The following is a 27752-nucleotide window of genomic DNA, read 5'->3' on the forward strand; positions in this document are numbered from 1 at the left end:
TAACCATTTCATTTTCTCTCGCTTTCCAGTTCTCCAGGTTTCCCAGGGCGTTGGAGGAGATGCCCCCATGGAAGGTGTGGTGTACACCCTGGCTGAGAGGTAATCATGGGAGCGCCATTGCCTCAGGGGGCGACATTCCACGAAAGGAAAGGGGGGGAGAGGGAGGAAGGAAGGGCGGGAAAGGGGAAGGGGAGTGGGGCACCACCACCATCCCAGATGAGGTGGGACATCAGTGTGTCCCGAGGCGCCTCATCACCGCCGTTGTGGACTCCTGACGCTATTCCAGGTGGAAGTCCTCACCGTGGTCTTTGCGCGGCCTCCCGCCACTCTCCGTCTGAGGAGGAGTTCGTAAGTGATGCGATTGCAGGTCATGCGTTCGTGTCCGTGTCTGTGTGTCGTGTGTGTGTGTGTGTGTGTGTGTGTGTGTGTGTGTCACGTGAGGGGAGGGGGAGGGCTTTACACTCGTGGGACTCAACCTCTCCGAACATTTTCAACTATCGTGCAATTTCTCAAAATTCTGTATGCTGTCCGCAGTTACAAGTTTCTCACTCAGTTCATTCCTCTCATCCACAAAATTCTTATGCGACAAAAGAACTTCTTTCCATCTTTAATTAACATGTCTCTTGCTTAATCTCATGTCATGTCCTCCAGTTGGTCTATCCCTTCGACTTTCGAAAAATAATCTTGACAATTTACTACGTCAATCTGGTTTTAAAAACTTAAAGGGTGTGATCAGGTCACCCTTCATACTACTCTCTTACATACTAGGCAAATTTATGCCTCTAGCCATTCCCTGGAACTCATTTCGCCTCGTTGCTCTCGTCTGTACCTTCTCTATTAGCATCACCTGGAAGTACGTTCTGTTAGGACTCCAGTCCTTCTGGCAAGTCACTCACACAGATCAAGAAGAGCAATGGTTCCAGGAATGAAACCTGTGGCACACCACTGGTTAATTCAACTTACTCCTTGCCGGAAGATCCAGCTTCTTTACCAGCCTCCTACGTAGCGCAGCGTCACATGATTTATGACAGTAATGATACCGACAATCCACCTAGCACTTCCCCTTTGCCTACAACAGAGCTCACTTTCTCGTAGAAATTTGATAGGTTTGTTACACATGACCATCTTTCCCTAAAGTCATGTCTCTTAATTAGGTAGTTTCTCCTCTGCTTTTTGATCATCTTTTCCGGTACTTTACAGATCATACCCGTCTGGGAGAGCTAGATCATTACCTCCTTTCGGTCTTCATTCTTCTAAAACGTTTACACACCTTCCATTCCCTTGGTGCCTTACCTTTAACGCAACAACATCTTGAAAAACATTTTAGGGTGTGTGTCAAGTGTACCTGCACACATGTTCAGCACATACGGAGAGAGTTCATCGGGAACCATGACCCTTATTAGGGTCAAAACCCCTTTAATATTCTATTTCGGTATCCTCTGGGTATTTCAAAGCTTTCCAATACCCTTTCCCCGTTTCACCTCTCTAGTGTTGGGGCTGCAATGTCTACCAGTGTCGAAAAACTTTGGAACGTGTCATTTAGTTCCTCGTATACACTGTGCGTGCGTGTACGTGTGTGTATGTGTGTGTGTGTGTATGTGTGTGTGTGTGTGTGTGTGTGTGTGTGTGTGTGTGTGTGTGTGTGTGTGTGTGTGTGTGTTCCCGGCACTGTTGTTAACACTGAGACATATTTCTGAGAAATCTTTAAGAAACCCGGCACGCTTAATGGTGTGGGTCTTTAGTACGTGTCTATTTTGGGATAGTCACACTTGTAATCCTAATGAGGAGGACTTTATCCCAACCCTAACCACAGTACGAACCACTTCGCGGCCATAACTAAAACGTCGGGAGAGCAATAAGAATAAGAAAAAGAAGAAGAAGAAATAGAAGAAGAAGAAACAGAAGAAGAAAAAGAAGAAGAAGAAGAAGAAGAAGAAGAAGAAGAAGAAGAAGAAAACTTGTGAGACCTTCCTCAAATAAAGGTGTTTGCATTTCCGTTTTCCTTTATGCCATTGTTGCAGTTTAGTGTTGAATTCTTTATAAATTCAAAGAATTCAAATACTGATCTTAAGCACGAAGACCACACGTCTTTGAAGCATCCACGTGGGAAAAATATAAAGTTCAATCCTACGGAAATGAAACAAAAAGTATATAAAACAAAAACAAAACACAAAAGCCAAGTAGGAAATAATTCTATTCTCATAGTTCACCTGAAGATGAATCACGTCCTCTGGGAAATCACATCAATGGTTCCTTACCAATATTGGAGAGAGGCGGATGATTCGAATGTCTCAGGGCAAGAGAGAGATATGATGTCAAACTACCATTTTGATACTTTTGAACCAGTTTCATCGCGTGTCATAAATCTTGTGAACCAGTCTGATCGAATGTCATAAATCTTGTGAACCAGTCTGATCGAGTGTCATAAACCTTGTGAACCAGCCTGATCGAATGCCATAAATCTTGTGAACCAGCCTGTTCGAATCTCATAAACCTTGTGAACCAGTCTCATTGAGTGTCATAAACATTATGAACCAGTCTCATCGAGTGTCATGAACCTAATGAACCATTCTCATCAAGTGTCATAAACCTAATGAACCAGTCTCATCGAGTGTCATAAACCTTAGCATAGAACTTATGTCCAAGCGTCCCAAAACAATGGTCTCAGTGTCCTTGTTCCCTAAAAGTGATAATTTAGTTTCATAATCATTATCTTGACGAATCTTTAAGACACCGTCTGTACCGTCCATTGGCAAAATCAGAGGAGACAAAGCGAACCATCTAAACACATACGAAATAATTCGACGACAAAATTACAACCTTCTCTGTGCTGTAACGGAGAAGCGTTTCAATTAACCAACCCCCCAAAAAAAACCAAAGTCAAAATTTTTCTTTCAGTAACCTAGTCTCTTTTTTTTTTCCTCTGTAATTAAGCTTTTTTTTTATTCAATTAATTGGATACAGGTTATCTCTTCACCGCCTTGGTATTGACACCTTGGGACTAAGACATGATGAGCCCACTCACCAAGTGCCATATACATGAAGACCTGCATTAGCCAGCTCGTCGACCTCTGGCACTCCACAAACGAGTCACCACAATCCATTATCCCAATGAAAGTCTGATTAATGTCAAGGCATTCACAATATTTCACCCTAATCTATCAAAATGAATACGCTCAATTTACGCTTTGCACCGCGGCTATTAAACTCGGGCGAAATTGAAAAATAATGTAATAATCAATTAAAAATCATAATGTCGTTATGAATGATGACGTCTGTCGTTGGCAGCGGGAGGGAGAGAGGGGAAAAAAAATTGAATAAAATGGGGAGACAGCAAGACTGCGAGTGATCTGAGCCAGAACAACCCATCAACGCCATGTAAACTACGAGTATCTAACACTAATCTCTGGGTTGTGATTGGTCCTTCCCCCCCTCATAACTATAGTTATAGGGAAAAGCAACAATTTTATCAGTCTTTGGTGGATTTACGCAATACACTTTCCATCATCAGCAAAAACATTCGTTAGGGAAATGAACACACTTGTAGTGCCTACTATTCTCAAATGTATACGTATTTTGGCCAATGGGAGACACCATTACTGCTCTTCCCGTACACATTACACACACACACACACACACACACACACACACACACACACACACAAGAAAAAAAGCAAAGACCGATAGACAGGCATGACATTTACATACACCGTTTTCTAAGACGAACCTGGTACACCAGCTCCTTTCTTTGGAATATCGGAAAGCGCGTCTGACATTCGTCCCTATATGAATCATATGGCAAATTAAATATAAAGCGAAGTAACCAAGGGAGTTTGTCTTTTGTTTCTACTGAAAGACTATACTCCAAACGCCCACTTAGAAAGACTTGATTACGTAGCACTCGGGAAAACTGCGTTTCAAGATAAAACTCTCAAACTTGATAACAATTCGCAGTCTGAGGGAAAGGCCATTTAAGATATGCAAAAGATCAAAGTTCAATTCCATTTGAGCTCTTAGGTCCATAGTGGCCTCGCCACCCCTAGCATCCCCCACCCCTCGCCTCGACCTGGCCAAATTTTCGCCCTAGGCTCAAAGTGGCTGTCAGAACAGAAGTCGTCATCCCCCCTCCCACCCCACCCACCCCACCCCCTAATGCGACGAGAGTCGCGTCTTGACGCTACGTCCACGCACAACCAGATGCGGTTTTCTGTTTCGCGCCGACTGGCGAGTCGCGAGTTCGTTTTTCTTTCGCCAAAAAAAAGAAAAACCACACACACACACACACACACACACAAACAAACACACACTAGTCCTTGACTCAGGCATGAAAATCAAACTTTTTGGAACACTTCAAACTGATGTTGACATTCATCAGTAAAACTGCCTTTGTAATGCATCACATTCCTTTCGTTAAACCCCAACTCAATACGAAGCTTAGGAGGTAATACAGAGGAGTTTTGCAAGAAACGACGCCCCCCCAAATACGAATATCACCTGATGTCTGTGAATCACAACTCCGAGAGAGAAATCTAATAGAAAAAAAATATTCCCCTCTACCAAGTTTCTTATATTCAAATCCGAACAAAGAAAAAAAAATGATATGAAAAGAATATAAAAACCAAGGAACAAATCACCATTATTCACCCTCCCTCAGAGTGCATGAAGACACTGACTTTTGTCAAGCAAGTGAAGGAAGAAGGCAAGAGAGGAAGGAAAACCTCCCTGCCTGTGAATCTATCTATTACCCAACCCGCCCATAACCCGCGCGCGATCTATCCTCACTCACCCTGAGTACCCGCGGGTCAAGAGCCGCCGAAGAACAAGAAGGCATCGAGGGGTTGTTTCCCCGCAGCGACTTTCTCGAACTCGACGTTCCTTCATACACATCAAGTCCAAGATAAACATCGGGGCAGCGCAGCGGTGCAGCCTTGTTGCCCAGAGAATGCTGGCTCGTGCTCTCCCACAGCCTCATTCAAGACATAACTGTATAATAAGAGTTTGGTAATTCAGAGAATGGATTATGTCTTGCTCATTACGCTATCTTTGTGCCTTGGGAGAGGAGCCGGGAGAAGCTGCTGCTGGGGAGGAGGAGGAGGAGGAGGAGGAGGAGGAGGAGGAGGAGCCTGGGTGGAGGAGGGGAGGTGTACTGCCGGAGAGAGAGTGTGTTGGGGGAGATGGAAGCCAAGCGAGGGAAGTGGGGGGAAGCAAGTGACATAACACAAGTGGGATATTTCGAATAATTTCTTGATAATCCACCTGAAATGAGGGGATAGTTAGAGCATCTGTCCTTTGACTATCCACGTGATACGAAGGGATAGTTAGATCACCTGTCCTCTGACTATCCACCTAACATGCAAGTACCTATTCTTTACAATCCCTATATGGCACCAGACGTTCATATGAACCATCCACGTTCCCGTTCGGACGTCTGTGCTTCGCACTCGATCCTGAATGACAGGAAACAGTCCAGATTCACGAATATGAAAACAAAAGAAATGGAAGGACCTTACAATACCTGTAAATCCACGTGAAGAAACTAGAAAACAGCGAGAGTCTGTTACTCAGTCCTTTAAAAGACCAATTTTCCGGTAGCACATCTTGGAGTTGCTGAAACTGCTGGTGGCAGTGGTGGTGGTGGTGGTGGTGGTGGTGGTGGTGGAGGTTTAGTAAAGATGACGATGATCGGAAGAGTTGGGATGGCAGTAGAGGGAGAAGGAGGTAAGGAGGAGGAGGAGGAGGAGGGAACGAGTGAGAATATCATACAGACAGCGGGGCGCACCGCACATCAAGCTGTGACAGTAGGTCGCTGGCTGAACTATGTATTGAATGTTTATGATGAATTCGTTCAGGGAAATCCCTATTCTATTATCTACTTTTTATCACACACACAGACACACACACACACACACACACACACACACACACACACACACACGCACACACATATATATACAGTGCATACAACCGAACAATATTGGACTTCTTTGAAAGGACTGTGTGACTAGGAAGATAAAAAAAAAAAAAAAAAACACAGAGGCTATGATGTCCTTTGATCCTCAGGAAGAAAATGGATACAAAAATTGGGAATACTATATGTTAAAGAGTTGTAAACAACACATACACTGTTCCATTATAGAAACAATACATGTCTGTACTTAATGAAATATATATATATATATATATATATATATATATATATATATATATATATATATATATATATATATATATATATATATATAAGTTTGTTGAGTATTCCTGGCAAATTATATGGGAGGGTATTGATTGAGAGGGTGAAGGCATGTACAGAGCATCAGATTGGGGAAGAGCAGTGTGGTTTCAGAAGTGGTAGAGGATGTGTGGATCAGGTGTTTGCTTTGAAGAATGTATGTGAGAAATACTTAGAAAAGCAAATGGATTTGTATGTAGCATTTATGGATCTGGAGAAGGCATATGATAGAGTTGATAGAGATGCTCTGTGGAAGGTATTAAGAATATATGGTGTGGGAGGCAAATTGTTAGAAGCAGTGAAAAGTTTTTATCGAGGATGTAAGGCATGTGTACGTGTAGGAAGAGAGGAAAGTGATTGGTTCTCAGTGAATGTAGGTTTGCGGCAGGGGTGTGTGATGTCTCCATGGTTGTTTAATTTGTTTATGGATGGCGTTGTTAGGGAGGTGAATGCAAGAGTTTTGGAAAGAGGGGCAAGGATGAAGTCTGTTGGGGATGAGAGAGCTTGGGAAGTGAGTCAGTGGTTGTTCGCTGATGATACAGCGCTGGTGGCTGATTCATGTGAGAAACTGCAGAAGCTGGTGACTGAGTTTGGTAAAGTGTGTGAAAGAAGAAAGTTAAGAGTAAATGTGAATAAGAGCAAGGTTATTAGGTACAATAGGGTTGAGGGTCAAGTCAACTGGGAGGTGAGTTTGAATGGAGAAAAACTGGAGGAAGTGAAGTGTTTTAGATATCTGGGAGTGGATCTGGCAGCGGATGGAACCATGGAAGCGGAAGTGGATCATAGGGTGGGGGAGGGGGCGAAAATTCTGGGGGCCTTGAAGAATGTGTGGAAGTCGAGAACATTATCTCGGAAAGCAAAAATGGGTATGTTTGAAGGAATAGTGGTTCCAACAATGTTGTATGGTTGCGAGGCGTGGACTATGGATAGAGTTGTGCGCAGGAGGATGGATGTGCTGGAAATGAGATGTTTGAGGACAATGTGTGGTGTGAGGTGGTTTGATCGAGTAAGTAACGTAAGGGTAAGAGAGATGTGTGGAAATAAAAAGAGCGTGGTTGAGAGAGCAGAAGAGGGTGTTTTGAAATGGTTTGGTCACATGGAAAGAATGAGTGAAGAAAGATTGACCAAGAGGATATATGTGTCGGAGGTGGAGGGAACGAGGAGAAGAGGGAGACCAAATTGGAGGTGGAAAGATGGAGTGAAAAAGATTTTGTGTGATCGGGGCCTGAACATGCAGGAGGGTGAAAGGAGGGCAAAGAATATATATATATATATATATATATATATATATATATATATATATATATATATATATATATATATATATATATATATATATACGCGCATATTCATTTCACAATTCATTACATTCCTTTCATTAAAGTCCAACTTACACACTTCGCTATTATTCAAGAATTGTTGGTGTGCTGTGCACTACAGCAGGATTATGTAGTGATCAATTTAATATACCCAGAATTACTCTGCACTTCCCACACTTACTAGAATTCTATGAAGAAAAAAAAATATCGGGGTTGAGATTTTGCATATCTTAAACTGAAATTGTTTGTCATTCTTTCCAGACGAACTTGAACTATAAAAGTTTTCAGTACAGATATGACAAAAAAGTGCCATCAAACATACTGAAAAATTTATACAAGAAAAGAAAATCATTGATTTACCAATAAGTCATTAATTGTACACTTTCCTCCAGGCGTTTCCGTTGTACAGTAATATCACATAACACGTTACATCTTCTGTAAACTTCCTTCTGTGTCTATCTCGCGAAACAATGCAAAAAATCAGACTAACCTAAGAAAGCAGATCTTCTATCCCTCACAATACGTACGTAAGAGGAATACCACGTCAATTCTCCTGTGGGTGAACACGACACCACAAGCTTCTTCTTAGCAATAACAAAACACAAAAAGCACCACAGGGGAAAACAGATTTCATCATCGTTTCCCCTTCTCCCCCAATTGGACAAACAAATCAGTCCTCTCAAACAATGACACGGAGGTCCACCGTGGGTAGACACACTAAACAAACACTGTCACTCCTGAAGCACCGAGTGACGCGTTTATTGCCTCCTTCACTCAGGGAGCTCCCGAGATGCTCGCTCCTCCTGTCGCTCTTCAATATTCCAGGCCATGAGTTAGGCCGAGGCGGCGAAAACACACAGAGATTCAGACGCTTCAAAGACTAAAAAAAAAAAAAAGGAAAAAGAAAAAGAAATAAAAAGCGTGAGCCTCAGATAGGTCGGTCTTGGTTTTCGAGACGAAATCTAGAACTCGAAGAATTGCTGCCTTACAGACGGTCATCCAAGCAGTTACGAGCAATCAGGCAGAACCCACACCCCCCAAAAACCCCCTCACCACACTCGAGACGACACGGGAGTTCTACAGTTCCGGCCACAAAAACGGATTATGGTTTAGAATGCTGTGATTCCAGCTGGCATTAACGTACTTACCAAAAACGAGAACCAATAGATGTTGCATCCTGGGAGACCTTTGGGAAGGGGAAGAGGAGAAGGTGTGGAATACAGATCGAGATCCAGAAGAAGGAGGATTCGAAGGTGGAGGCCACCTGAGTAGTCAGTTTTTTTTCTTACGTTTTTTCTTTCCTCCTTTTTGATGTTAGCTGAGACGGCACGGGCAGCTGAGGCCCTGATAAAGGCTATTCCCATGAACGCTATGTATACACCCAAGCCTTGAGCCACGCACCCATCTTATCGACCAACCTCCTGAGGGTGGATGAACGGCTGGGTTGACTGCGGACCGACGGGTGTTCAAGACCCAAACATATGGAGAAAGACTGACACAGAGAAAATACATGCGATCATTGTGCCTTTACTCAATTACCCGGGGCACAGACAGGCAGGTAGCCGGGGTTCACAGCCCCGAGGTTGGAGTTTGCCGTCGTTGCATCACAGAGCAAAAGGTTTAATTACACTGGCGCCATAAAAGAGCCTCTTCAAGGGGAGGTATTCGTGGAGGCTGGTGCTAAATGTAATTTGCTTATATCTAGCTTGTGTGAGACTTTCAATTAATCGGAAAGAGAGCGAACTGATTTAGAGCCAATTCAAATAATTAAGAGACACCAGCTCAGAAAGAAAAGATGATGAAAGAAAAAAATGTTTGACGGCAAGTTGGTAATTGCAGCTCGACCTATCTATCATTTCAGTGTGGTTGATAATGTCATTTTTTCCCAGCCACGGCCTGGTTATGCCTTCGATTTCGTGAGGATTCGTCAAACTTATAGTTACGTCATTAGCTAACTAGCCACCAAAATAGCATTACCACTATCAAAAGAAAACTGTTTTTACGAATGTTTATCATTCTAGTTGCCCTTATTCCCGTGTGAGTTCAGTAGCCCCGACTCGTACATCAATTTAGCAGCCCTTTCTTCATTTGTAAAATATAGCAGCCCTAATCCCTATATGGATTTAGTAGCCCTCATTCCTATATGAATTTAGTCCCCACATCTCTCATACGAATATCGTGTCCCTGGTTCGTATATGAATATAGTGTCCTTGGTTCGTATATAAATTTAGTGTCTCTGGCTCGTACATAAAAACAATGTCCCTGGCTCGCATATAAATTTAGTGTTCCTGGCTCGTATATAAATACAGTGTCCAAGGCGCATATATGAATACAGTGTCCCTGGCTCATATATAAATACAGTGTCCCTGGCTCATATATTGATTTAGCGTCCCTGGCTAATATACAAATTCAGCGTCCCTGATTCATATATAAATCTAGCGTCCCTGGTTCATATACAGTGTTCCTGGCTCGTATAAAGATATAGCGTACCTGGCTCATATATAAATTTAGTGTTCCTGGCTCGTATATAAATTTAGTGTCCATGATTCGTATATAGATTTAGTGTCCAAGATTCGTATATAAATCTAGAGTCCCTGATTACCATATGAATTTATTGGTCCAGACTCCTACATAGATGTAGTATCCCTAAACCCTGCATGAATACAGCTGCCCTTACTCTTATATGACTACAACAGCCCTTACTCCCTTATGAAGTCAGCAGCCCTGACTCATACATGAATATAGTATAGCCCTGACTCGTGTATGAATACAGTATAGCCCTGACTCATATATAAATGCAGTATAGCCCTGACTCATATATGAATACAGTATAGCCCTGACTCATATATGAATACAGTATAGCCCTGACTCATATATGAATACAGTATACCCCTGACTCATACATGAATATAGTATAGCCCTGACTCACACATGAATATAGTATAGCCCTGACTCATACATGAATATAGTATAGCCCTGACTCGTGTATGAATACAGTATAGCCCTGACTCATACATGAATGCAGTATAGCCCTGACTCATACATGACCACATATGCAAATTCCACATAAAAAAAGGGGAGGGAAATGGAAATTCTAAATTGCCCCGTGACACTGGACCAGGTCACGGTGACTGACATTGAAACCCTGACAGATATAAGTGCGGCAGAATGGATGTTCCTCCATCCAATAAGCCAGGCGGAGAAGAACTGGACCAGTCACCCCTGATGGCTAATTTGACTGGCGCCCGTCCGTGCTCCCTGAATCTCCAGATTCCCCCTGGGGGGGGGGGGGGATAATTTCCACGATGAATGGAAATTCCTCCCCGTCCGTCGCTGGTGTGTCTTGGTGGTAAAGCAAACTCACCAGGGTTCGGAGATGAAGTTGAGGGAGAGAGAGAGAGACCTTTTACTCCATCGGTGTAAATAGGAGGGTTGGTGGTGTGTGTGTGTGTGTGTGTGTGTGGTTTTGTAATCTGCTTACGTCCTCCCGTCATACCGAATAACCAACCACCCCGCGTTTTTGATCACAGTTACCATCACACATTGTCCTCGGGAAGTGATCCAGCGGTCTGTTGCTCTCTACGTCTCCCTTGCGTTCCTATATATTCCTTTGTAAGCGTTGAGAATGGGGAAGGGCTATAGACGTTGGGACAGTCTTAATCCCTCCACAGTAACTGGGACTTTCTTAATCCCTCCACAGTAACTGGGACTGTCTTAATCTCTCCACAGTAACTGGGACTTTCTTAATCCCTCCACAGTAACTGGGACTGTCTTAATCTCTCCACAGTAACTGGGACTGTCTTAATCCCTCCACAGTAACTGGGACTTTCTTAATCCCTCCACAGTAACTGGGACTGTCTTAATCTCTCCACAGTAACTGGGACCGTCTTAATCCCTCCACAGTAACTGGGACTTTCTTAATCCCTCCAAATTAATTACTTTGCATGACAAAATGATATTTTTGACTGCAGGACGTCACCTTATGGTTTATAACACAGCACCTGAGTGACTCTAGCACAGCACCTAACTTACCCTCAACACAGCCGCACTAGACTGACTGACTACAGCATAGCTCTTGACTTACTTTTACGACAAAACGTGACTGACTTTAGCACAGCATCTCCCGCTCTATAACATAGCACCTGGCGGACTGGCTGAGTCACGCATAGTACCAGTCTCTCTCTCTCTCTCTCTCTCTCTCTCTCTCTCTCTCTCTCTCTCTCTCTCTCTCTCTCTCTCTCTCTCTATCTATCTATCTATCTATCTATCTGACTTTAGCACAGAACCTCACTCTATAACATAGCACCTGGTGGACTGGCTGAGTCACGTATAGTACCACTCTCTCTCTCTCTCTCTCTCTCTCTCTCTCTCTCTCTCTCTCTCTCTCTCTCTATCTATCTATCTATCTATCTATCTATCTATCTATCTCTATCTACCTATCTATCTATCTCTCTTTCTCTCGAACACAGCACACGACGGAGTGAGCCTAGCAACGAGCGCCTAGCTCTCTTCTAACACAGCACCTGACTGAACCTTTACGGAGTACTTGCCTCATGGGCGTGAGTACCACCGGCATGTACTACACAGTTACACCTTCATCCACTCCGTCAGGAAATGAATATAAATTCGCGAGGGAAATTATCAAATGTACATAATAATTCTTCGCGCGAAAATAATAACAGTTTCATAATAATAATTTTTTTGTCCCTGAGTCCTTCCGATAAAATGTGTTGTATAACTGGTTTTATGATGGAATTATCATATATTTATTCAAACTATTTGTATAAGTGGGGCAAAAAAAAACAGAGCCAACTGTTTGTGAAATGGATTTGGAAGTATGTTAATCTGGCAAGTTTTTGCAGTGGATCGCACGCTGGCAAATTGCATCAGAATATTTTTTTTAAACCTTATGGAAAAGGACATTTCGTCTATATTTTCTCTGAGTAATGTTCACTTCTCATAATGAGTGGATATACACTTTATGTCAAAGATATCAGAATATGCTGTTTATATAAATATAAATATATATATATATATATATATATATATATATATATATATATATATATTTATTTATTTATTTATTATACTTTGTCGCTGTCTCCCGCGTTTGCGAGATATATATATATATATATATATATATATATATATATATATATATATATATATATATATATATATATATATATCATTAGATTATTTTACTAGATTAGCTGGACCGTCAAAAATGTCAATCTTATCACTCTTACTACTATTATCATTATCATTAATATCATCATAACCATAACTTTGATGAGATGGATATTTTCTTTTTTTTTTTCCTTTACTTGTATAAATCGTATAAAAAATTTTCGTCGGCACAGTGGACACAGTAGCGTCTGCCTGGCTCTGCTAACAATCCTGGCATTGTCTCCTCTTCTTCATCAGGTCCTCCTGCAGTTTCTTGGTTAATTTCAGCCAAACTTGGCAAGACACGTCGGGTCATCCCTGGAAAACATCCTGAGGGAGATGACTCTGCCAGAAAAAAATTCTCCAGGGAACAATTAATTTAGCGATTTTTTTATTCTTCCTTTTTTTGCCACACACACACACACACACACACACACACACACACACACCCGTTGGGAATGTACTGAGCCTCCGTCTGTCTGTCTGTTTGTCTACTGACGGTCGTGTGACGCTCCAGACTGGACCTGACTGGCCTGTCTATTAAAGGCAGTGTACAGATCCAGGGGGTGTGTGTACATATCTACGGCAACGTGCCAGGAAAATGAGAAGTAGGTACACGTCGTCCCAAAGTTTTTGTGGTTAACTCTTAAAACATTTGAATTCATCACAGTTTCTCTGATGACTTTCCCCCACTGCAACGATGCGCATTGCAACGATGCGCATTTCCACTTAATACTGCAGTCAGCGAACTACTCAATGCACTTGATCAAACAAGTGATATATGGCACCAATGAAAAGTGAGTGGCATCTCTATCATGCCAAACGTAAATAAGACTATTACATCCAAGAGAGGTGTACTTACCTTGGTGGATGGGACTTAGCACCATGTGGCAACACCTGCATCCTGAAAAAGGGGGAAAAAATAATGAAAACAAGTAAATAAAAGATATGATAAAAGTGAATGGCCAAAAACAATGAAAATTATGAAATGATGGTATTGATACTACTACTACTGATACTACTACTACTAATGACAATAATAATAATAATGATGATAATAATATACTACTAATAACAATAATGATAATAATATACTACTACTAATAATAATGATAATAACAATAACAATGATAATGATAATAATAATAATAATAATAATAATAATAATAATAATAATAAATAATAATAATAATAATATTAATATTAATGATAATAATAATAATAATAACGATAATAATAATAATAACGATAATAATAATAATAATAATAATAATAATAATAGTAATAATAGTAATAATAATAATAATAATAATAATCAGACATGAAATTACTGTAAATTGATCATTTTTCTTGTAAACGTTCGGCAAATGTTATATAAACTATACGCTCTTACAGTCTGACAAGATCTCCACTTTGTAATGACACTTGTTTACCGTTAAACAGGAATACACAAGAGTACCGTTAATTACATCCTGTGACACAACGGGGATTTAAAATAATAGGAAAAAAAAAAGTTGAATGCATTAACAAAGCCCGATCAACTTTGTTGGTCCATTATGAATTCAGACGACACTCCTGTCACTGTAAGTCATACGCGAATCTTCGATACTTTAAAAGCTTGGTAATGGAACGTCGGTCGACATGAAGCTAAGCGATAAGTGTCATTTCCCGTTCTTCTGTTACCAGAATCTCGAGACTTAGGAAGACAGATTCCACGTCTTAACTGTCTTGAGGAAAGAAGGATGTATCATAACGGACCGGCCTCGTCTAAGTGTCCCCCACAGAGAAACTACGGGAAGGAGCAGCCAGCCAGCCATCTAGCCAGCCACTTGCGTGCCGTGAGACCAGGACTTCATGGGTGACGACTCATCATAACAGAGGCCCCCAACTGATGCCTTCAGAAGAGGGACAGAGCAACGACTTTATAGACGGAGGTTAAAGGGTGATAATAATAATAATAGTTGAATGCATTGATTCGACGGAATGCCTTTATTTCCACAGTGGATCAGAGAGAGGTGGAAGAAAAGACAACTCGGGAATGTGATCACTTCTCCAAGCCGGAGTGGGTAAGAATCCTTGTCGATACAGAAGAGCTGTCCCCACCAAACCTAGTCTAGATTCAGCTAATGTAAACTAATCCATCTTAAACCATCCAAATTTGTTGTAATATCAGCAAAAAAATCGAACCATTTCCTTCTTTAATGTTCCAGTTTTATGGATTTATCTCTGGCTAATCTACTCAATATTCAAGCTTCCTTTCCACGTCGAGAAAACTTTTCCCTTTCTTCAGGCCATCAAACACACACACACACACACACACACACACACACAAGCAGACTTTCTCCTCTTCCTTTCACCGTTGCAAAAGGCAAAAACACGAAAGGCAGGAGAAACATCCATCCGAAAATGCATTTTCCAGTTTTGCATCTGAGTGGCATCGTTTCTCCTCATCCTGATATGCTGAGGACGACATCCAAAGCTGATGCATTCCTCAAGTTAAGTCTGTAAGGTCCCCCTTCCACGGAGTCACGGCGAGGAGAGTGAATGATTCACAGTGAACATATCAAGACTTAGATGTTCCTGAGAATGAATAGTCGCGGTTTACACGATTATCTGTCGAGTCTACTTCTTCATTTTCCCTTCTTAAACTACTCGCCATTGAGGTTTACTTTATCCCTTGAGACATGAGTTCATCTATGATAAAACAGATATAGTAAGCGGAGGCAAAGCATGTTTTTAATATTCTGACAGATAAACTCATAAGTGCCCAACACAACACCAGTGACGAAGGCTTGCTACAGTACCTGGTTGCTTATCAGTAAGTACCTGGTAACTCCCATCTTAATGCCTCAAAAAACCCAAATTTCTTAAAGGAAATTTTTGATAACCACGTTGTTATCTTAGATGTCCTTTTGGTAAGAGTCGACTCACAAATACTGGGTAACCCGGATGTTATACAGTGATATGTAGTAACCTTACAGATGGCCTTCATCTTAATGCATAAAGTTTACATCAAAATCAAATATCTAAAAATCACATATCTAGTAGGAAGCCCAGGGGCTTAGAAGGCAGTGAGAGGACGGACACCTTCCCAGCCCATCCCTCCTGAACGGCTCGCTCGTCCGAGAAATGAAGTGGAACCCCGAAAAGGAAAAGGATAGAAAAAAAAAAAAAGAAGAGTTCGAGAACTTCTGACATACTGCAGATGCAAAATTCATGAAGGTGAAAATATCACAAGAGGAGGGCAAAGTTGCGCGCGATTAAACTTCCGTGTCGCCTTCTGCAGATAAATCTGGCCACATCACGTAGGAAGGGCGTGACCTTAGGGGGGGAGGGGGGCGGCAAGACCTTCACACAAGGGCGTTGGTGTTGCTGCAGTTGTGTGTTTGTTAGAAGATTCTCCGGGTCACTTCTTAACACAGTCCCTTTGTCGAATGGTAACTTTAGTCTCATTCAGCCACAACAAAAGGGGTTCTGCCTGTGTGTGTGTGTGTGCTGCACTGCCACGAAGAGGTGCTGGGTGGCAGAGTGGCCACACCTCACTAGGTTCACTAAATTCAGCCAACCGTCATGTTGTTTACTGGTCATGGCATGAACTGCAGACCTCAGGATTACGGTACAAGACTCGCGTGAAGTGTGGGAGACCCATGAATGTTTCCACATAAGATATATATATATATATATATATATATATATATATATATATATATATATATATATATATATATATATATATATATATATATATATTCCTATGAGTCCAAGGGGAAGATGAAACACGATAAGTTCCCAAGTGCACTTTCGTGTAATAATCACATCACCAGGGGAGACACAAGAGAGATATATAAGTCAGTTGATATACGTGTTTCATTTTCCCCGTGGACTCATAGGAACATGTTGATCACGCGCAAAAAATTGTGATCCTTTCCAATATATATATATATATATATATATATATATATATATATATATATATATATATATATATATATATATTTTTTTTTTTTTTTTTTTTTTTTATACTTTGTCGCTGTCTCCCGCGTTTGCGAGGTAGCGCAAGGAAACAGACGAAAGAAATGCCCCCCCCCCATACACATGTACATACACACGTCCACACACGCAAATATACATACCTACACAGCTTTCCATGGTTTACCCCAGACGCTTCACATGCCTTGATTCAATCCACTGACAGCACGTCAACCCCTGTATACCACATCGCTCCAATTCACTCTATTCCTTGCCCTCCTTTCACCTTCCTGCATGTTCAGGCCCCGATCACACAAAATCTTTTTCACTCCATCTTTCCACCTCCAATTTGGTCTCCCTCTTCTCCTCGTTCCCTCCACCTCCGACACATATATCCTCTTGGTCAATCTTTCCTCACTCATTCTCTCCATGTGCCCAAACCATTTCAAAACACCCTCTTCTGCTCTCTCAACCACGCTCTTTTTATTTCCACACATCTCTCTTACCCTTACGTTACTTACTCGATCAAACCACCTCACACCACACATTTTCCTCAAACATCTCATTTCCAGCACATCCATCCTCCTGCGCACATCTCTATCCATAGCCCACGCCTCGCAACCATACAACATTGCTGGAACCACTATTCCTTCAAACATACCCATTTTTGCTTTCCGAGATAATGTTCTCGACTTCCACACATTTTTCAAGGCTCCCAAAATTTTCGCCCCCTCCCCCACCCTATGATCCACTTCCGCTTCCATGGTTCCATCCGCTGACAGATCCACTCCCAGATATCTAAAACACTTCACTTCCTCCAGTTTTTCTCCATTCAAACTCACCTCCCAATTGACTTGACCCTCACCCCTACTGTACCTAATAACCTTGCTCTTATTCACATTTACTCTTATATATATATATATATATATTCTATCATAATACTTGCAATATCATAGGACTAGTTTTTGTTTCTGAACTCGCGTTCTGCGTGAAATGTCGTACAACATATAAGATACTAGATTTCTCTCTAACATATACGGACTTCATTATCACATACCACTTCATAATGAACATGCAAGAGAAAATGATTCGTTTTCCACTACCAACATATAAATTCACGAAGGTCGTCCCTATTAACGAAGCCTTGGATACATATCAGACACTGCCTCTGGCGATCTGATTCCATTTCGAACTTAAACACTACATCAGCTATACACGATGACGTCCCTTGACTCACGTCCCATTATAACAATCCAAGATTCACTCTGGACCTCTTTCCCTCCCTCACAACTGATCCATTTCACGCTATACTTCTCCTAACATTATAGCACTTCAGTAATCCTCAATCAGTCCAGCCCACCAGTCATTTCTCAGACAGTCCTTCCCCAGTAAAGACCAAAATACTCACGCTACACAATCGTCCCCAATCAAGCATGACACGGCTCTTAAGAGCAACATCTGCCAAACGTCCTCCCTGGGACGTAATACCTTGATTTCCTCACTTACTGCTCTGAGAACGAGATTAGCATCGACGTTCCCTGCAAGTGCAGTGAATGGTATGCAGATGATCAGGCACCGTCACTGGCGCCACGGGAGACGCCCGCCACCAAGACTGGGGTGTAACGACCACACTTATTAACACAAGATGCTTTTGAAGGGTAACGTCTTCAAGTGCGCCTCTCTCCTCTGTTACACAAGTGCCATCCGTGTGTCTCTGTTATACCAGCATCCGCTGTGTCAAAACGGGATACGAAGGTGCCACTTTTCTTGCACCTGCACACCGCTTCTAGAGATGCTCTAAGGAGTGGGCTGAATGTGTGTGGATGCAACTAAGACCAGATGGAGAGAGAGAGAGAGAGAGAGAGAGAGAGAGAGAGAGAGAGAGAGAGAGAGAGAGAGAGAGAGAGAGAGAGAGAGACTGTTTGAGGAATGTGGAACCTGGATGCTCTGGCTCTGAGTGAAATAAAGCATAGGGTAGAGGGGAACAATGACTTGGAAATGTCTTCAGGATAAAGTCGGGTATTGGTGCGAGGGCAAGAGCTAAAGGAGTGGTAGCACTACTGTTGAAGTAGGAGTTGTAGGAGTGTGTGAAAGAGTGTACGGACTGATGAGGGTGAAAATGAAAATGGACTGCGAGAGATTGATGATTATCAGTGCTTACAAACCTGGCCATGAAAAGAAAGATCAAGAGAGGCAAGTGTTTTAAGAGCAAAAGTCAGCAATTTGGATGCACGGTCTCGTCTGTGTGTGTGTGTGTGTGTGTGTGTGTGTGTGTGTGTGTGTGTGTGTGTGTGTGTGTGTGTGTGCGTGTGCGTGTGTATGTGAAATCTTTCAAGGTGTCGGAGAAGTTGCTTTCTTATGACAGTTTCAAGATATTCGCAAAGACCGAGATGGAAGTAATTGGCATATACTGGTACGCTGTTACTGTAGAGGAATCCTCCTACTTGAGCGACATGGGAAACTATGGCGGAAAGGTGACCTCATTCAGCTGAGGGAAAGTAGCAACAGACGACAAAGAAATTCCTCAAACTTTGCGAAGGATTTGGAAGCTAATTCTGGGGAGGGATGTGTATTGTTTTTTTATTCCCCCGGAACAAGAGGAGAAATGCCACCCAGGGCCAGATGTCCTGCTGGGATCTGGCGTGTCGGAAAGTAGACAAGATAACTAGGACACAGAATTTAGGGATTGGAACACAGGAGGGTGAACGGTGAGGCTGGGCAGGGCAAGGATACAGATGCCTGGATCAAAATTAGAACTGTCCTTTTTGTTTTTGTTTTTACACCACTCAGAGGTAAGGTCAAGAACGCTGGGAGTTCGTGGTATGGTAGGAGTAGAAAAAGGTGTGTTCAAATGTTTGGTACGGATAGAGATGACTGATGCTCTTGCTGCTGTTCTGCTTTTGCTTCTGTTCTGTTGCTGTTGCTGCTGGACCTCGAAGGAAAAGATTGAGTTTCGGTGATCCGAGGCTGTCTTGTTACCCTTCCTGTGCCTTACGTCTTATGTGTCTGCCTGGGGCTGCGGTAACGGTGCAATTTTTGTCTGTGTTTTGTGTTTGCATTTATGCCCTGCCACAAGTCAACACACACACACACACACACACACACACACACACACACACACACACACATATATATATATATATATATATATATATATATATATATATATATATATATATATATATATATATATGAATTATTCATTAAGACATATGTGTAAACTGGAGTGGCATGTAAACAAAGGGGGAAGCTTCTGAGTTTTATTCTTCTAAAACTAAGAAGCTCTACCCTGAGTTTACTCACCATACCAATATACATATACAGATAGATAGATAGATAGATAGACAGATAGATAGACAGATTGATTGATTGATTGATAGATAGATATATACTCTTCAAAAGCTTCTGAGATCTGTATTTCTGTTACCTGACTGTGTGGGCCAGCCACCAGCATTTCCACAGTTTAGGGCAGCGAGATCTCTTACATTTCACACTGCCTGCAATTCTCTATACCTCATCTGTGCCTCGCGGTACGAGGTCTGTTCGACACCAGTTACTAGACTCACACCATTTCCACCCCCGTCATAGGTGTAGAGCCACACAATATCTTAACCCTCCCAACTACAGCTTACACTCTCTCTCTCTCTCTCTCTCTCTCTCTCTCTCTCTCTCTCTCTCTCTCTCTCTCTCTCTCTCTCTCTTTCTCTCTCTCTCTCTCTCGGACTGTCCTTGCTATCTCGTCGTTGATTCCCCGTTCCTCCTCGATGGATCAGGGTGCGGTGCCTGAATGTGTGGGGATGTAACCAAGATGAGGAAATGGCAGAGACTGGTAGTATGTTTGAGGAAACAAAACTGGATGAACGTTGTGGCTCTGAGTGAAGCAAAGTTCAAGGGTAAGAATGGTTTGGGGATGTCTTATGGGTAAAGCTTTACTGGCGTTAGCGTGAAGACGAGAATTACGGAAGGGGAGTAGCACTTGTGCTGAAAGAGTTGTAGGAATGTGTGAGAGAGAGGAAGGAAGTAAGTCCCACACTGATATGGACAAAAATGAAAGTAGATTTCGACAGTTGGATGACTATTAGTGCTTATGCACCTAGCCTTTGAGAGGACTAAGGAAGAGAAGCGAGTGCATTGGAAGGAACTGAGTGAATGTGTCAACAGTTCTGATGAGAAAAGGTAGCGAGCAGTGGGATGACGAAATTGCTTGTGAAAGACAAAAGAGAGGTGTATAGACGTTATCTACAAGGAAGGAGTGCGTGTGAATGGGAGATGTACAAAAGAAAGCAAAATGGGGTCAAGAAGAAGTTGCAGGGGTTAAGCAAGAAAAAAAAAAAGACGTAATATGTGTGATGGGGTGAACAAATATCGGCAAACTTCAGGATTCTTCCTTCCCCCGATACGATCGGACGGTGTGCTGCTGCCGCTGAGGTACGCACGGCATCGCAACGTCTCAACGTCGGCAACCTCAGAGCATCGTGGCCGGTCGCGCCGCGACCAGCCACGACCGGACGGACGGCTTTCCGTCGCTGGAGAGAGAGAGAGAGAGAGAGAGAGAGAGAGAGAGAGAGAGAGAGAGAGAGAGAGAGAGAGAGAGAGGGAAGCCCCACGTTGCCTAACCTCACCCCGAGCGGCCGTTGATGATCAAAACGTTTAGTGTGACTGGAATTGTACCCGCACCAGTCCGCCCGGCCCTCAACACACACACACACACACGCACACAAACACACACACACACACACACACGCACACAAACACACACACACACACACACACACACACGCACACAAACACACACACTAACACCTCTCCCACTCCAATCGTCCGACGCTGCGGTGGCGAAGCGTTGTAAACAAGCGTCTGCAGAAATGTTCGTTCAGGGTCCAGCACGCGACAAACAGAAGATCGTTACTTGATCAAACGTGTGTGGGCAGCGGGGCGAGTAATTCTGCCAGACCAGATGTGTCTTCCCTGGGCTCCCACCGTTCCACTCACCCATCATACACTTTATTGGGTGTTTACATCGACTCCCCATTAGGGTAGGAGCATCGCGCAAGGAACGAGACAGCTACAGGGGAGGGGGCAAGTGTTGGTGAGGAGGAGGAGGAGGAGGAGGAGAGGAGAAGAAGAAGGAGTGGGGTAGAGAGGGAAAGGCCTTAAGATATCGATGCCCAATCGTCTTGAAAAGTCGCAGTGAATATGCTGCCGCCTCGCGAGGGAATCTAGCGGCTAAAGAAAACGAAAGAATGACGAGAAGAATGCGATAGTATCATATCTTTCTTCCTTGGCCGGGTTCGAATCATCACTGATACAATTGCCCGGATAAACTCATCTGTTCGTGCACAAATACATACGTACATAAAGATGCATATACACATTTGCGTATCATATAAAACTTGCATCTATACAAGTGTTGATAGAAACACACACACACACAACACACACACACACACACACACACACACACACACACACACAAACACACACACACACACACACACACACACACACACACACACACACACATACACACACATGCACGCACACACACTTCTTCTAATATATTTTACGATGAGAAGATGGATATAGAAAATATCTAATACACAGGATTATAAACTCGATTCTTTAAAACAACATTAAAGTAACATTAACATCAACATATTAATAAACAACATTAAAGTAACATTAACATCAACATGTTAATAAACAACATTAAAGTAACATTAACATGTTAATAGCACTAGAATATACTGATGTTTGTGTCACAGTTCTGAAAGCTAACACATATCTGCAGCCGCCACACCCAGTTTACACAGCAAGAGCAAGAATGTGATAAGGTGACGTCCAAAACCAATTCACACCCTCAGTGTCACGGCTGCTGCTGTTCTCGTCTCTTCTACTACTGTCTCATTCGCGACTGAAAGGAAGAATGATGATAAAAGAGATTAAGTGAACAACACGCTCTTGAAAGAAAGAGAAAAAAAAAGGACAGGTCACCGCAGCTGTTAAGGGGGAGGAGAAAGATTTATTTATAGCAAGAGAGAGGAAAAATATGAAGGAAGGTAAGGAGAGGAGGGTAAAGATAAGGAGTAGAAATAAAAAGGAGAGGTGTGTATGGTGCATAATGGGGGATGTTAAGACGAGCCTGATTACTCGTTAGATGCTTCGATGAGGCAGTGACGAGAGAGAGAGAGAGAGAGAGAGAGAGAGAGAGAGAGAGAGAGAGAGAGAGAGAGAGAGAGAGAGAGAGAGAGAGAGAGAGAGAGAGAGAGAGATTCATTATCCCATAGCTGAAACGACAGCCCCCTTTACCGTTCTTTGTGTAAACACCAGCATCTTGTCACTTGTCTCCAAATGAGACATCTGTAATGCATCAGTGGCCATGTTTCCCATCCATGGCTGTATCTCGTACTTCATCCCCTTGCCGAGTGTAGCTACGCCTGTAAGATGAATATGTGTGTGCCAGTGTAAGGGTTAAACACTAATTAAGGAAAAAGTAAGATGTAAATACATCCTTATATATATATAGACAGAGCCCTATGTATAGAGTCTTATATATAGACATAACCCTATAAAGAGAGAGCCCTATATATATACACAGACAGAGCCCTATATATAGAGATCCCAGTCGACGGAACATGAGGGGGACTGGAGTGAGAGAGAAAAAACAAAGTTGAGCAACAGATACAGCCAGGCGGTTCACGCCTCGACTGGCAGCCACGATGGCCAATTAACCATAGGTTTACATAATTAATTAAACCGTCGCCTGCATCCCGAGGGAGGAGGAGGAGGAGGAGGAGGAGGAGGAGGAGGGGAAGGCGGAGGTGGGAACACCTGGAGCAGTCAGCCCAATCCAGTCAAGGGCACCACCGCCCGCCACACACTAACCTCCTCCGGCTGCTACACACACACACTCTGGTCGTCCCCTCTCCTCTCCTTCGTTAGCGTCGTAAATTCATCGACCATCTGGAGGCTGACGCCGCTAAAATACAACAAACTCCTTCGCCATACGTCCGGGGGGACTTCGACTGTTATTTCAGGAAAACGCCATTAAACAGAAGCAGCCCCATGTAATGGGACCATTTGTAGCTGTCCTCGCCATAGGCCACCTCGGCCGTCAGGTCGCTGGTTTTAGCTGGCAGAGGAGGATACTGGAAAATGGGAAGAAAGGAGGGTGACGGTAACACCCAGTTGATGGCGGGAGGAGGAGGAGGAGGAGGAGGTGGGTGGGTGACAGTGACAGTGGGTGGGGTGGGAACATGAATCTGGTGGGTGACAGTGACTATGGGTGGTGAGGATAATGAAGTTAGTGGGTGAGAGTGACGGCAGGTGGAGGGAACATGAATCTTTTGGGTGACGGCGACAATGGGAGGGTGAGGATCATGGAGCTGGTGAGTGACACTTTCAGTGGGTGGTGGAAGCAATGAGAGCTGGTGAGTGACACTTTCAGTGGGTGGTGGAAGCAATGAGAGCTGGTGTGTGACACTTTCAGTGGACGGTGTAAAGCAATGAGAGCTGGTGTGTGACACTTTCAGTGGGTGGTGGAAGCAATGAGAGCTGGTGTGTGACACTTTCAGTGGACGGCAGGAAGCAATGAGAGCTGGTGAGTGACACTTTCAGTGGGTGGTGGGAAGCAATGAGACCACCAATGCCTGCAGGGGGAGCAGTACCAGCAGAGCGCAAGGTGACGACAACGTCAGTTCAAGGTAAGAGGGAATTGCTGCCGGTAGGTGACGCTGGTAGTGGGTGTGGGAGACGTACTGCAAGTGGGTGAAGGTGGGTGGGTGATTCCAACAGCGAATGAGGAGAGAGATGAATGATGCGATGTACATGGGGCCTCCGTGGGTGTGTAGGGGTTAGCGTTCCTGACCGTGACGTATTCATAGGCCGCCTTAGGTCGAGCGCATAGGTTCCAATCCTGGTTGCGACAGTCGGTCCACAGTCAACCCAGCTGTTCATCCATCCCTAAAGGGTTGGTTAAGAGATGGCCTTGATTATGGCCTCAGTTGTCCTTACAGCCTCAGCTAACAACAAAAAAAATGCTGGCAATGGTCGGTGCTAAGTGGTGACCGGACCTCCTCAACCCGATGGTATTGAAAGACCATTCGGTCTAGAGTGACACGGGCGGTAAGTGGCGCCACGCGAGCAAGGAGCTACAGACTCCTGGTGGTAAATGGTGGGCGACCGGGCCTCTGGCCTGGACGCTGGGCGGACAACTCCGATGCAGGGAAAAAAAAAGAAGAAAAAAGCTGATGACGAAGAGTCATATAACTAAACAAACTCCCGCGCCATGCAGAGAAACCTGGTCCATCTAACAGCAAGAAAGTGTGACATGATGTAAAGTGGCGTGAAGACCGCGAACTTTCAGCAACGCCAAAGAATCAGCGACAAAAGGGGATAACAAAGTGACGCAATGAGCGCGAAGGACTAGGTCTACTATCACGGAGGGAGTCACGTGAGGTTTATGTCGGCAAAATAGCGTCAGCAACAAACCACAACGGACTCACTCGTTCACATCCACTCTCTTACCCGTCATGGATTATACACCATAATCAAAGCGAAGGTAAGTATACCTTCAAATATATTCAATAGGAATCGAAAACTCTAATACATATTCACACACAAGGACATACATGAATACATCTGTACGAATGCCCATCATAATTTCAAGTGGCTAGAAAATTTGTCCTGGTATTTCAAGAATAAAGTGCAAATAAATACAAGACATATACTTCATACTTTATCTGATGAAGCAAAGCGCGTAGTGAGAAAAACTGAAAAGAACAACAGGAAGGTAACAGCTTATATCTCGTTCGTACAGTGTCAACCTTCGCTAGCATGACGTAAAGCAATTTACTGATGCTTTTATTTCCAACACAGAAGTTAACTGAAAAAAAGAAAATAGATAAATAAAATGCTTCCTGCGTATAACAATTACTACAGATCTGCAGAGAGAGGCTGCTTCTTCCCCCACCCCCAAATTAACTTCCTTAAACGTGAAAACAAGACTTGGCTCCGCCAGATGTGTTGGCATCGACGAGGGAACACTCCAGATCCCAGCTGCCTCGGTTCACAGAGACGCTCTTAAAACTTGCGAGTGTGACGACGCAAGGCAGAGAGCCAGCCAACCAGCCAGCCAGCCAGCCACCCTCACACACACCCACACGAGCACTTCCATCCACCAGGGAAGGTCGTATGTGCTACTGACCCCACGCCTCTTTGGCTTCCATTCACAGCCTCCCTGACACTGGTCTGTCAGAGCCTAACTGCTCTCTGACCTGTGGGTCCTTTGAACATCATCATTCAGGGCCTTCCACCGCTTCCTGACCTGTAGCCCATATGACCCTGACCTCACATCACCAACACAACCTTGCCTCTTGACCTGTAAAACCTTCCCCCTCCCCCTACCCCACCCCTTACCCTGAACCTCCAGGGATTTACACACAAAATAGAAGCACTTCTCAACACAAGCATCATGTCCCGCGCCATCCTTCAAACCCCGGTCCTCTGACCCTGATCTGTCAGGGCTCCACATCACACCACAAGCACCTCCTTCACCGCTCCATGACTTGTGGCTCCTTGACCCGAACCTGTCAGAACCTTACACCACAACATAAACACCTCACTCACCGCCCTCGCCTCGCCTTCAGCACCAGTGGTAAACAAGCACGACTGAGGATCCTACATGTGACAAATCGAATCGATATCATACTCTCGGAAACCTTTGACTTTATATACGTGCAGGAGGATCAGATTACGCCTAAAGACGGGAAATTTGAAAATAAGATTTGCCTTATTCTCCATAAACGCTTTTTATTGTGTGTATATATTCACAAAACAAAATAACATCAGTTTGCCTGTTCATGTATAATTCTATGGCACATTCATAAGTGCGAGAGGACCAGAAAGTCGATTCTTACAGATAACCTTTGTTATCATAAAGGTCTCAAAGCAACACGAGAAGCCACACGGGACAACAATTGTATAACAATAAACCGCATGCAATGTTATGTTCTCTGTGATGAAAACTCTGAAGAAAAATAAATAATGTTTTTTAGGTCATTCAGCGCAAACGCTTGTTTCATTTTCTTTCTTTTTTTCCTGAGAAGTAACACGGCATAATACGTTTTCTACATTTACTATGAGTAAGTACCTGGGTGGTATGAAAAGCAGGTATTTGAAAAGTATTGCAGGTGTTTCTCTGACTAAATACTGCAGAATTTAGTCCTTGAAACTTCTGTATGTCTTTCATACTCTTACCACAATAATCTTCGAGTCTCTGACCTCTTCCATTATCGCAAACAAAGGACGATCGAAACCAGGATCACCATCGAGAAGACCCGGTGGTCTGGTGTGGTCTGATGTGGTCTGGAGATGGAAAGCTCGTTCTCGTTCTCCCCCCCCCCTCCCCCCCACATCCCCTACCCCCACCTCTAGCTTCACCCAACTTCACTTTACGAAAGACAACGTAAATCAAAGTCTTCTTGTGCACCCTTCTGGAACTCCTACAATAGCCCATTCTTAGGGAAGGGAGAGTGTTCTAACCCATCGTCCTATTGCTCCCACTTATGCTATCTTTAGATTCTTTGAAATTCTCCTTAAACTCTCACTTTCTCAAACAAGTGAGAGTCGTACCCCTCCCTTCTTTCGGATGGTTGGTTGGTTGGGTTTCAAGTCTATCAAGGCTGGATCATTAAGGTCGCCAACGTCAAGCTACGCCTACCAACCCAAAAAATCTTTTAGTGCTTTCTTCAGATGGTCCATACCTTCTTCCGAATTTGCCATAATGGCCTTCGCGGTGCAAGGCATATTAATGATCTCCTCTCCTGTGTGGCTTACCTCTTGCTCTCCTCTATCACTGATTTTGTTTTGGGCGAAATCTATCGTCACAGCCATCGACATCTTCAAAGTATTTTTCAGGATGCGTCAAGTTTTTCGTTTACAAGAATCCTTTCGTTGGCTTTTCAGCATCCCTCTGCTCACTGATGCTTAGTTTCCCCTGCAGTCGGTCCACTGAAAGTAGTCGCTGACTCCCTCTCATGCTAAGAACAGTGGTGTTCCTGAAGGTT

At 43.4% G+C, this 27752-nt stretch overlaps 1 long non-coding RNA gene across 1 annotated transcript in view; it reads right to left on the reverse strand.

The window, feature by feature from the left end:
• Positions 1–27752, reverse strand: part of LOC139753071 (uncharacterized) — a 197101-nt gene that overhangs the window by 93001 nt on the left and 76348 nt on the right. The window contains exon 2 of the long non-coding RNA XR_011713643.1: positions 13580–13621. This is a non-coding gene — a long non-coding RNA (uncharacterized lncRNA). The remainder of the gene's footprint in view (positions 1–13579; positions 13622–27752) is intronic.

The sequence above is a fragment of the Panulirus ornatus genome, chromosome 14 (genome assembly GCF_036320965.1).
Source record: "Panulirus ornatus isolate Po-2019 chromosome 14, ASM3632096v1, whole genome shotgun sequence".
In the NCBI taxonomy this organism is placed as follows: Eukaryota; Metazoa; Arthropoda; class Malacostraca; order Decapoda; family Palinuridae; genus Panulirus; species Panulirus ornatus.